The sequence below is a fragment of the Miniopterus schreibersii genome, assembly GCF_964146895.1.
Source record: "Miniopterus schreibersii genome assembly, chromosome: 4".
NCBI lineage: Eukaryota > Metazoa > Chordata > Mammalia > Chiroptera > Miniopteridae > Miniopterus > Miniopterus schreibersii.
This window is the reverse complement of record NC_138105.1, coordinates 73,142,486-73,153,910: the sequence shown is the minus strand read 5'-3', so window position 1 is coordinate 73,153,910 and position 11,425 is coordinate 73,142,486.

Below are 11,425 nucleotides of genomic sequence, written 5' to 3'. Positions count from 1 at the left end.
CTTGGTTTCTATATGTAAGGGAGGGGAGCAGAAGAGGGCCTCTGAGACATGAGTATTTCAATCTCAAGGTGATTCCTGTCCTTCAGTCACGGCTGTTTTGTTTAATATCCGACAGCAAGTTAGGAGTTGGTCCTCAACTGGAAATTCTCCATCCAGTTCAATGTCCCAGCAGTGGTCGCTGGGAGACCACCTGCGGGCTTTGGCCATTGCTCCAGTCTACACTCCACACTGGACTGTGCCGCAAAGAATTTGCCTGGCCAGCTCTTTAGCTCCTGTCTGCACCACATGGTTCCCATGGACATACCTTTTGCATTGCAACACCGGGGAGGGGTACAGCGCCGAGTAAGATACAGTATCCATCCCCGTCATGCATCCTGGGAAGAGAGATGAGATGCATCTTGATCTAAAACATGTCCAAACAGGCACACTTTCATCCAACTTTCACCTTAATCCCACCAATCCTTACCCTCTTAACAGGCTTTCTGGGGACTTCATCAGTAGGTTTGGGATCTATAGTTGCAGGTAGGGAAAACAGTCCCCAGTCAGACATAATAGCCATTCCCACAAACCATGCAGGTCAGGGAGACACAAGCTTTCCCCATAAGGTGGGTTTAAACCTTCCGGTTTCCATCCATACTACCAGCCCTTTCATATCTGTGTTTCCAAGTCCATTGAGGGCCTCATTAGGGATTCCCATGGAGTACCTGTATTAGAGTCCCAGAAACTTCATCCTCTGGCTCACCGCTCCCATTTGTGTGCAAAAACCTTTGGGGCCGTAGAAGGGGACAGACACTCCAGGAACCCTGGTCCTTTTGTCAGTCTTAATTAGCTGGATTAGTGCCACATTCTCATTATAATATCTGCCTTCTAGCTTTTAAAGTTTCCCAAAACAGGTAAAAACAGTGGACTCTTGGGGGCCCTTGAGCGTTCAGGGACCAGCAGGGGGTCCCCTATCCCACTCACTTCCATAATGCTGTGTTCAAACCTTCGCTTCAACCCTGTCCAATGGGCACTGGTGTACTGCATGCTTCAGTTAGGCAGGGGCTCCAGAGTGCTGCAGAAGGAGTCAATGGTATGTCAAATACACTCTCGTGCTGGGAACTAAACTTAAAACTCCTTAAGGAACAACTCTGCATCATGAAAATGAATCACATGGGAAGATTACCATGATTTTAAAAAATGAAGATAGGTCAAAATGTGTGGGGTACAGAACAGTTTGTGTTAAAATTTCTAAAAACCTAGAAAGATAAAAATGTGTCCGGAGAGGAGGGATCAGAGGGCGGGGGACCTTGACCTGTTCACGATGCTTGCTTGTTATTGTTGCATTTTGCATTCCTTTAACATTTTGGTTAACTGTTTTCTCATCTGTGTGTATTACATTTTCATTAAGAAATCCATAAAACAGAACTCAGCGAGCAGGCTTTCTAAATTATCATGCTCGTGTGTAAGTCACTGTATCTCAGCTTCGGCACTGTTGATTTTTGGGGCCAGATCATTTGAAGTGAGGGCCATCCTGTGCATTGAGGGATGTTGAGCTACATCCCTGGCCTTCACCCACCAGGTGCCAGCAGCACTCTCCCAACCTAAAATGTGTCTGGACATTGCCCAGTGATCCTGGGTGTTAGAATTGACCCCCGTGTGAGAACCCATATGATGCTTCAGGTCCAATCTGGCCCCTGCTTCAGCCACACCATCTTTCTCAGGTTCATTTATTGACTTCAACCCAGTTTCTGAAGAAAATACTAGAATACAGCTCTGTGGCGGCTTTTCAACTATGCCTGGGCTGAGAATTAGCACAAATTCTGAAAAAGATATAAACCAGGGTTGGCAAACTACAGACCTCAAGCCAAATCCATCCTGTTTCCTCTGTGTGTAAATAAAGTTTTATTGGCACACAGCCACACCCATTTGTGTACGTGTGCCTATGACTGATTTTATGCCACAGATGGCAGAGTTGAGTCTTTGGAGACCATCTGTTTTGCAAAGCCTAAAATCCTTACCATACGGCTCAGAGGAGTTTGCTAACCCTTGATCTGAATAATAAAGTAGGAAATCTAACTTATAAAAGAACATATTTAATATTTTCCTATGGGACTCAAAAGCTGTCACCATTTTGAACAAGGAGGTGTGGGCTGAGAAACAATTTTGCTTTTTGTGAATTGCTCTCATTCAAAAGAAAAACTGTCTACTTGTGCTGCAGAGGTGGGCATGTGAGGTGCTGGATGAGGTGCTGCACTGGAAGGAGGCTTCAGAGACTTTTTTTTTAATCTTCACCCAAGGATACTTTTTCCATTGCTTTCCAGAGCGAGTGGAAGGGAGAGACAGAGAGAGAGAGAAACATCGATGTGAGAGAGACACATTGATTGGTTGCTTCCTGCAGGTGCCCCAACCAGGCCGGGGCTCATGCCCTTGGCCAGAATTGGACCAGGACCCTTCAGTCCGCAGTCCGACACTCTAACCACTGAGCTAACCTGGCTAGGGCCAGAGACTTCTGGAATGACTTCAGAGACTTCACACTGACTAGAACTGAACACCAACTATGCCACTAACAATAGTCTGAGTGGCAGACCCCTCCTGGTCCACATTTCCCTCTTTTTCTGAGAATTTTTATGAGTTTATTTGAGTGAAACTGTCAGTATACACCAGGGTGCAAGATCTCAAATACTCCCCATTTTTTCCATTTTTTTCATACTGAACAAATGTTACATCCAGAATCTGGGAAACTACGGTTTTCATATCAGTTTGGTGACAGCTTCTAGAAGGAGGGGTGATGAGAAGACAGGAGATGAGAAGATGCAACCAGAATCCTCCGTGAGAGTTGGTAGGGAAACAGTCAAAACGAACTGATGTCAAAAGGCACTGCCATCACGGTGACACAGCTCTTTGGAGCACACAAGGAAGGAAGTGATGCTCTGTTTGGGGAGGTGTTAGAACCTCCCACTTCCCCACTATCCTTCCCCGCACCCCAAATCTGCCGTCGCACCAAAACTCTTCCAGCAACTCTGACTCTCCCAGTAAGGAGAGGGAGTTGTAACTTCACATACCTGAAACAAAATTTACCGCTGCGCTTGTCACTTCCAGAATCAGAGCTATTTCATACCCTTTGCAATTCACTCCTAGGCATATACCTCAAAGAATTGAAAGCAGGCTGTCTTAGTTCAGGCTGCTATAACTGAATACCATAGTCTGGGTGGCTTATAAGTAGCAGAAACTTATTTCTCACAGTTCTGAAGACTGGAAGTCCAAGATCAAGGCATTGGCAGATTTGGTGTCTGGTAAGAGCCTTTTCCTGATTAATAGATGGTCTTTTTTTTCCAGTGTTCTCACATGGCAGAAGAGGTGAGGAAGGGCTCTGGGGTCTCTTGTATCAGGGCACTAATCCCACTCATGAGGATTCTACCGTCATGACCTATCAGCCCCAGTGGCCCCACCTCCCAGTACCATCAACTTGGGGGTTAGGGTGTTAACATGAGTTTTGTGGGGACTCAACCATTCAGTCTGTAGCACAGGGACTAAAAAACTTACGCATAAATGATTGTAGCAGCACTATTTACAGTAGTCAAAAGGTGAAAACAATCCAGATGTCCATCAACAGATGAGTGGATAAACAAAATGCTATATCCACACAGTGGAATATTATTCGGCCCTAAAGGAGTGAAGCGTGGACACATGCTACAATGTGGATGAATCTCGAAAACATCATGCTGAGTGAGAGAAGTCAGACACTAAAGAACAAGTATATATTTTTAAACATTTTTATTGATTTCAGAGAGGAAAGGAGAGAGAAACATCAATGAAAGCTGAATAAAAAGAACAGAAATGAAAAATAGAAGAGAGAGATTTAAAAAAAAATTAAGATTCCATCCAGGAGTTTCCATATCCGACTAGTGGGAATTGTGGACAGAGGAAACAGAAGAGGAAAGTATAAAAGAAATAATACCAGATTGCCGAGGGCCCACTGAGGGCGCACACAGCCCACGGAAAAGGCCCACATGGGGATGTATTAACTACTTATTACTATTAACAAATTACCCCAAAACATAGCAGATCAAAACAATATACATTTATTACAGATCCTCTGAGTCAGTAATCTGGGTGCAGTTCAGTTGGGTCCTTTTCTTCATAGTCTCATGAGGCTGTAATCAAGTGCCTGCTAGGGTCTCATCCAAAGGCTCGACAGGGGAATCATCTGCACCTAACTTCTTGGTGGGATTCAGTTCCTCATTGAGGGCTGTTCCACTGAGGGCCACTGTCTCTTGCTGGCTGTTGCTGATGATGTCCCTTGCTGGAGGCCACCTTCACTTCCATGCAAACATCTCCAACACTGAAGCTTGTTTAATCAAAGACAGCAGGAGAAGGAGTTGGATAGCAAGATGGAGTGGCCATCTTTAGAACCCTGGTCACGAAAGAGACATTCCTCAAAATGGCCTTATTCTATTTCTTAGAAGAAAAGCCCTTGAGGGGAGGGGATAACACATGGTCATGAGAACCAGGAAGTAGAATCAGTCTGGTGCTGTGTTCAAAGCTGCCTGTCAGCATACATTTCAGAACACTAAGGATTAAAGATTTGTAAACTTGCAGAGAAAAATACAGGCACCAACATTAGTGGTGTCCGAAAGCTCAATAGCAACATCGGGAGCTTGGAAGACAGTGGAGCCAGGCTATATGTGGGGGACACTCAGGTTTTTCAAAATCATAAAAATGTGAGGGCTCCACAGACAGGTGGTGGAACTGACAAAAAAAAAGAAAAGAAGAATCCCTGCCTGGTTTGACTCAGTGCTTAGGGCACTCGCCCCAGGACTGAAGAATCTGGGGTTTGATTCCCAGTCAAGGGCACGTATCTCAGTTGCAGGTTCCCCTTCCTGGTCTGGGTGTGTGTGGGAGGCAACCAATCAGTGTCTCTCTCACATCGATGTTTCTCCCCCCCCCCCACTCTTTCTGGAATCAATAGAGAAAAAGCCCTCAGGTGAGGATTAAAAAAACAATTGTTAACTCAAATTTATGATTACTTTCAGAAAGGAAATTTCAGTCCACCTTGTGGCGAGGGTGGGAGAGGAAAGCATCGCTGAGGGACCACTGCTGGGCCAGGTCTTCCAGGAGGAGATGAGGAGCGGGGGCTTGCAGAAATCAGGGCATAGCACAGAGGAGCCTTACTCAGCCCTTCTGCCTGGCTTTAATGAATCCATCTTCTGGTCCTGGTGCTGGAGATTCTCCCTAAGGCCTGTAGGGGGCAGCAGTTCCCCCAGCTCACCAGCTTCCCGGTGTCTCAGCTCTCTGGTCAATTCTGCCCATCATCAATTCAGATGAAATTGTTCATGTCTTTGCATACTTAAAAGAAATAAAGTATCATCACTCCCAGACTAAATTAGTGTTTTAGTATTTTTTCTTTCTTTTTTTTTTTTTTTAAATCTTTATTGATTTCAGAGAGAGGAAGGGAGAGGGAGAAGGAGAGATAGAAACATCAATGATGAGAGGGTCATTGATCGGCTGCCTCCTGCATGCCCCCGACTGGGGATCGAGCCTGAAACCCGGGCATGTGCCCTGACCAGGAATCAAACCATGATCTCCTGGATCCTAGGCTGACTCTCAACCGCTGAGCCACTCCCCCTGGGCTAGTATTTCTTTATTGCATCTTGGTGCACTTCTTTTGACAAGTTCATTGTAGAAAATTGAGATAGTCACAGGAGAGTTAGGAGTCATCCAGAATGGTTCCAGTGAGAGGCTGGCATGGTTTGCATTTTGGAGCATGTAATTTTAATAGAATTTCAGACACAGTGGAGTGGAATTGTACATTTGTAACCCGACTCCCTTTCATCTGCAGTATCGTGGGCATCTTTTTGAGTCAAATATCCTAGAGTGTCATAGCTTCTAATGGCATCACACTTTGTTTCATATTTTGGTGCTGCACCAGCATCATCCTGGGCGAGGTATGAGTCCCAGCTCTCCTGGAACTGCTCAGCTCAGCACTCTGGACTGTCACCTAGCCTTGTCCCTACTGCCCAGCTATGTCATGTGGGACATTTGAGCATTAGTTATCTGTGGTGGAGGCCACAATTCTGAGGTTGTTGGTCTTCCAAGAGAATTCTGCATCATGAGAAGGTTGGGTCAGTTTGGGGCACTATGTGAACAGGAAATAATGAGAATGAGATTTGCCCAGAGAACTTATAAGGCTCAGCTGGGTCTTCAAAGAGAATGTGCTTGGGGGCTGTAGGCGAATGAATGATACCCCCAACCTCAAGTTACATCCACATGGAACTTGGACTCCCGGAACCTGTGACTGTGACCTTATTTAGAAAAGGGTCTTTGCAGATGTAATTAAGTGAAAGATCTTGAGATGAGCTCATCCTGAGTTATCCAAGTGGGCCCTAAATCCAATGACAAGTGTCCTTATAAGAGAAAGGCCGGGGAAGATTTGAGACAGAAGAGGAGAAGGCCATGTGAAGATAAAGGCAGAGATTGGGGTGATGTGGCCATAAGCCAGCAAATGCTGGGAGACCCCAGAGGCTGGAAGAAACAAGAAGGCTCCTCCCCTAGAGCCTTCAGAGGGAGCATGGCCCTGCTGACACCTGGGTTTCAGACTTCCAACCTCCAGAACTGGGAGAATAAATTTCTGTTGTTTAAAGCTATTTCCTGCAGTCGCCCTAGGAAACAATTATAGGGTCCAATCAAAGACATGGAAGGGCTTCCATGGGAAAGAGGTTGCTATGGCTGTGGTTTCAGGGACCTATTTCTATGGGGCGGCCCAGGCTGGGCCTCCTCTCCTGCAAAGAAGCTCTTTCCCCTGCTCCAACCCCAGCTTACGTTTCTGCCTTTTAGTTAATTGGAACTGATTGGGTTCCAGGCAGTTCTGTAAGTCCCTAGTTGGTGATCACAGAGACCCTGATGTTTGAAGATTAGTTCAGTGAACCTATGACCCTGATCAATTTAGAGCACTTGCTGGCACTGTGAGCACAGCCACTGTGGACCTGGAACACAGGTCTGGGTGCCCTTGTGTGGGAAATGCCTGTGTCCAGCCCATCCCCGTCACGAGGGACCCAGGCAGATCTTCATCTTTCCTCACCCTTTGTGCTTCTCTTCCTCACTCCCAGTGCTGAATTGCAAGGTTCTGGGGGGGAACCTCTGGGAAAGAGTCGTTTAGTTTTCCTCTCACTTTTAACATTTGGGCAAAATGAGACTCCTGGGGAATGCTGCCTTCTCCCTGCCGGTAGTCTCTCTGTATAGTAGTTCTCCCTGCCCCTGAGGTTTTGCTTTCCAAGCTTTCAGTTTTCCCTGGTCAACCGTGGTCTGAAAATATCAAATGGAAAATTCAAAAAGCAAACAGTAAGTTTTAAATTATGTACCATTCTGAGTAGTGTGATGAAATCCTGCATCATCCAGCTCCATCCCGCCTGGGATGTGAATCGTCTCTTTGTCTAGTGTCTCTATGCTGTTTATGCTTCCTGATCATGAGTCATTTAGTAGCTGCCTCAGTTATTAGATCGGCCTTTAAATGTTATGTTTATGGGAAAAGGGACTTTGCGGACATGATTACATTAAGGATCTTGAGATGATGGGGAGATTATCCTGTATTTGCAGGTGGGTCCTAAATGTAATCCCAAGTGTCCTTAGGAGAGGGAAGCAGAGTGCAGTTTCACATGGAAGTTGTTGATGTGACAATGGAAGCAAGAGGTTAGAGTGATTCAGGAAAGAAGAGGTCACGAGCCAAGGAACTCAGGCAGCCTCAGACACTGGGAAAGGAAGTGTCTCCCCTAGATCCTCCAGAAGAAACCAACCTTGCTGACACTTTGACTTTAGCACAGTAACACTGATTTCAGATTTCTAGCTTCCAGAACTGTAAGAGAGTAAATTTGTGTTGTTTTGAACCACCAGGTTTGTGGTAATTTGTTACAGCAGCCAAAGGAAACTAATAGTGACTATTTTTGCAACAGTTTCTTTCATATAACAATCTACCATATATTTTTCACATCAGCATATATGGCTCTTTTGCTTTTATTGTGAGCTGCCTGATATCTCATTGTGCAAAGGTTACCATATTTACTTGGCCATTCTGATGGCGTCTCTAAGGCTTCACAGTGGCCCAGCCCGACTTCTAAAAGTGTTTCATCACAGCATGGTGTTCAAGCATTCATTAACTGCATTTGGTCTCTCCTCCTCTTTTTGATTGATTAAAAATGACTCGTGTGTTCCTGATGCAAAGGGCCTTATCGGCCACCCCCCTCCGCACCCTGCTCCCTCCACAACCTTGGCCCAGGACGCTTTCTAAACAGCTCATTCAGCAGATGCTTGATGATTTCAGAAGGCGAAAGGGTCACAGGTCGCGTCCATCAGCTCTCTGCAGAGCCCCCTAGGACTGCGCCCGCCCTGTTGCCGAGCAAAGCCAAATTGGGAGCGTTGCCAGCATCATGACCACACGGGTTTCCATTTTACTGTCTTTTCAATCACTTCCACAGCGGGTTAGCTTAACTTACAAACCAAACACATATTTTTCTGTCAGCACCACACTTTCTCCCCCGAAGAGTTAGAAGCCTGTGGCCTCTGGGTCCAGAGCTGACCTGGCCATGGGCCAGCGATTCATGTAGTCACACAGCAGCGTCCGCAGCAGCCTCCCAGAGCTGCCTCAAGGGACATGGGGACACAAGTCTGTTAAGAACACTGTCCATAGGCTGGCGTCAGGGTGGGGGACAGATATGTGGAGTTCCAAAGGGGACCTGGGCAGTGGCTGAGCAAAAGCACTTTGCAATTATGCTGCAATTATGAAGCAGACTATTTCTTAAACATTTCTGAAGGCATTTTATGCAAAATGATTTGTGAAATGACACAATGTCCCTTGAATAGAGAGACAAAAACCTTTATATGCTGTCCTTTCTAAATGCCTGTGACCCAGTCGCTGGACGGAAGCCACACTGGGGAGAAGGTATTTGGAGCACTTTGCTCTGAGCTCTTTCCTGTAATTCTTCCTCACCCCCCCACCCCCGATTCTTCCTGTAAATCTTTTCATCTCACATCTCATTTGACAATGAGGCATCCAGGTGAGCCCTGAGCCCTGGGGACTGAAGACCCTATTTGCAACAGAGGTCACATTCACAGATTCCAGGGCAGGGATTAAGACTTGGACATAAATCTGGGGAGGGGGACACACTTCAATTTTAATAGCATTTAATTTTTTACTGACAAAGTTTTTATAACAGTAAATTAATCTCAGTATTATAAAACAGAACATTTGTGGCTTATTAATGGTAAAGAAGAGATTTTTTTCTTAGAGATTTGATTCTTAATAGAAGGATTGTAGATTTAAATTGGAAACTCAGTTATACTATTCTGGCAAAATAGTCAGTGGGTGACTTAAATTGCAGCATGAAATACAAGGTTTAGCTTGTGCACTAATACCAATAGAGGATTTAAAAATTTTTAAAGATTAGTACATCAGACTGAAGAACAGTGCCTTGTTTCTCTTTTCCATTTTGGGGGGTAGTGGTGAGAACATTTAAGTTGGGGACAAATTCTTTGCCTAGTTCCCAGTCCCAAGGCTGCCATTTTGGGCAATGCCCCCCACAGGTGCAGGGGGGCTGCCAGCCATCCCCCGACCAGGAAGGAACCGGCCATGCAAAGGCTGCTGGTAACAGCCCTTCAGGCTAACAGTGCAAAGCCAGGGACAGAAGGGAGGCTCATTGCTGGGGGTCAAGGGCAACGGAGGGTGGGGAGCGGTGAGATCCCAGTGACTGTCCTGAGGACTGGGGACAACAGCTGTCCTTGCTCAAGGTGGTTATGGGAAAAACAAACACAAAACATAATTCAGACCCAGCACATGGTGCTCACTGTGGAAAGGCCAACTGCTCTTACTGGTGCTCTTGTCCTTGTTGCTGGTCTCTTTCACTTCAGGGACTTTGAGGCCCTTCCCTGGCCTCAGCAGAAATACGGTTGGTTTTCTCCACCGAGTTTGATAAGCTGGGAAGAGTGCCTCTGGCATGAACCTCGAAAACATCATGCTGAGTGAAAGAAATGAGTCCCCAAAGCCCACATGATGCATGATTCCATCTACATGAAATGTCCAGAACAGACAGATCCACAGAGACGGAAAGTGGATTAGTGGTTGCCAGGGTGGGGGAGGGGAATGGAGAGTGACTGCTCATGTGGACAGGATCGCCTTTGGGGGTGATAGAAATGTTTTAGAAATAGGTTATGGTGATGGTTGCAAAGCTCTGTAAATATACTAAAAACTGTTGAATTGCACATTTTAAGTGGGTGAACTTTACGGGAAGTAAATTTTATCTTGATAAAGTTGAAAGAAAAAGAAAGAAAGAAAGAAGAAAGAAAGAAAGAAGGAAGGAAGGAAGGAAGGAAGGAAGGAAGGAAGGAAGGAAGGAAGGAAGGAAGGAAGGAAGGAAGGAGAGAGAGAGAGAGAGAGAGAAAGAAAGAAAGGGAGAAAGAGAGAGAGAGAGAAAGAAAGAAAGAGAAAGAAAGAAAGAAAGAAAGAAAGAAAGAAAGAAAGAAAGAAAGAAAGAAAGAAAGAAAGAAAGAGAAAGAAAGAAAGAAAGAAAAGGAAGGAAGGAAGAAAAGAAGGAAGGAAGGAAGAAAGAGAAGGAAGGAAGGAGGAAGGAAGGGGGAGGGAGGGAGGGAAGGAAGGAAGGATGCTATGGTAGAGGAAGGAGGTAATGAGGCCTGAGGTGTGCTCCCCGGAGCTAAAGCCCATTGGAGATGCCCAAGTGACTAAGGATGGGCTGGGGGGAGGTGGGAGTGAGCCCACTTGGCTCTCAGGGCAGTGGGAGGCCAAGTGCCCAGGGTTGGGTGGGGTGTGGCCTAGGGAGCCAGGAGGGCGAGGGAGCCTTGGAAGGTTTGTACAAAGGAGCAATGAAATGTTTCCTCCTACAAAGCAGTGTGTGGGAACTGGTCCCTCCCGCTTCTGGCTGCCTGGCCCCAGTGTCACACCTGAGAAGCTCCCACCTGCACAATGGGAAGAGGCGCCCTATATGGGCTCTCAACTAATCCCTGGGCTCAGGCTGGCTTTACATCAGGTTCCAGTCCCCACTGTTGCCCTGTGATGTAAGTCCTACCATCAGAAGATCCAGAACCCACTTGTTAGAATGGATTTTCCTAAATATTGTGAGCTGCTGAGAGCTAGACAGCCTGGTCTATCTTTGAGCACCTTGTTTACCTGGTGGGTGGTGTCCATAGACACAGGATGAGAGAAGGAAAGAAGGGGAGGAAGTAGTCACTTCCTGTCTACACCAGCCCACCTTACCTGGGGGCTGTCTATACCAGCCTACCTCACTTGGGGACTGTCTACCTCACTTGGATTGGACATGCAGTTGGCCATGTGACTGTCCCAGGCTCTGCCCCCTGCAGACCCATTCCCTGCAGGGCTGAGTGAGTCCACCACGGGGAGCAGAGGGTGCCCCCCCCCAGAACCCCACTGTATGTTTGGAGC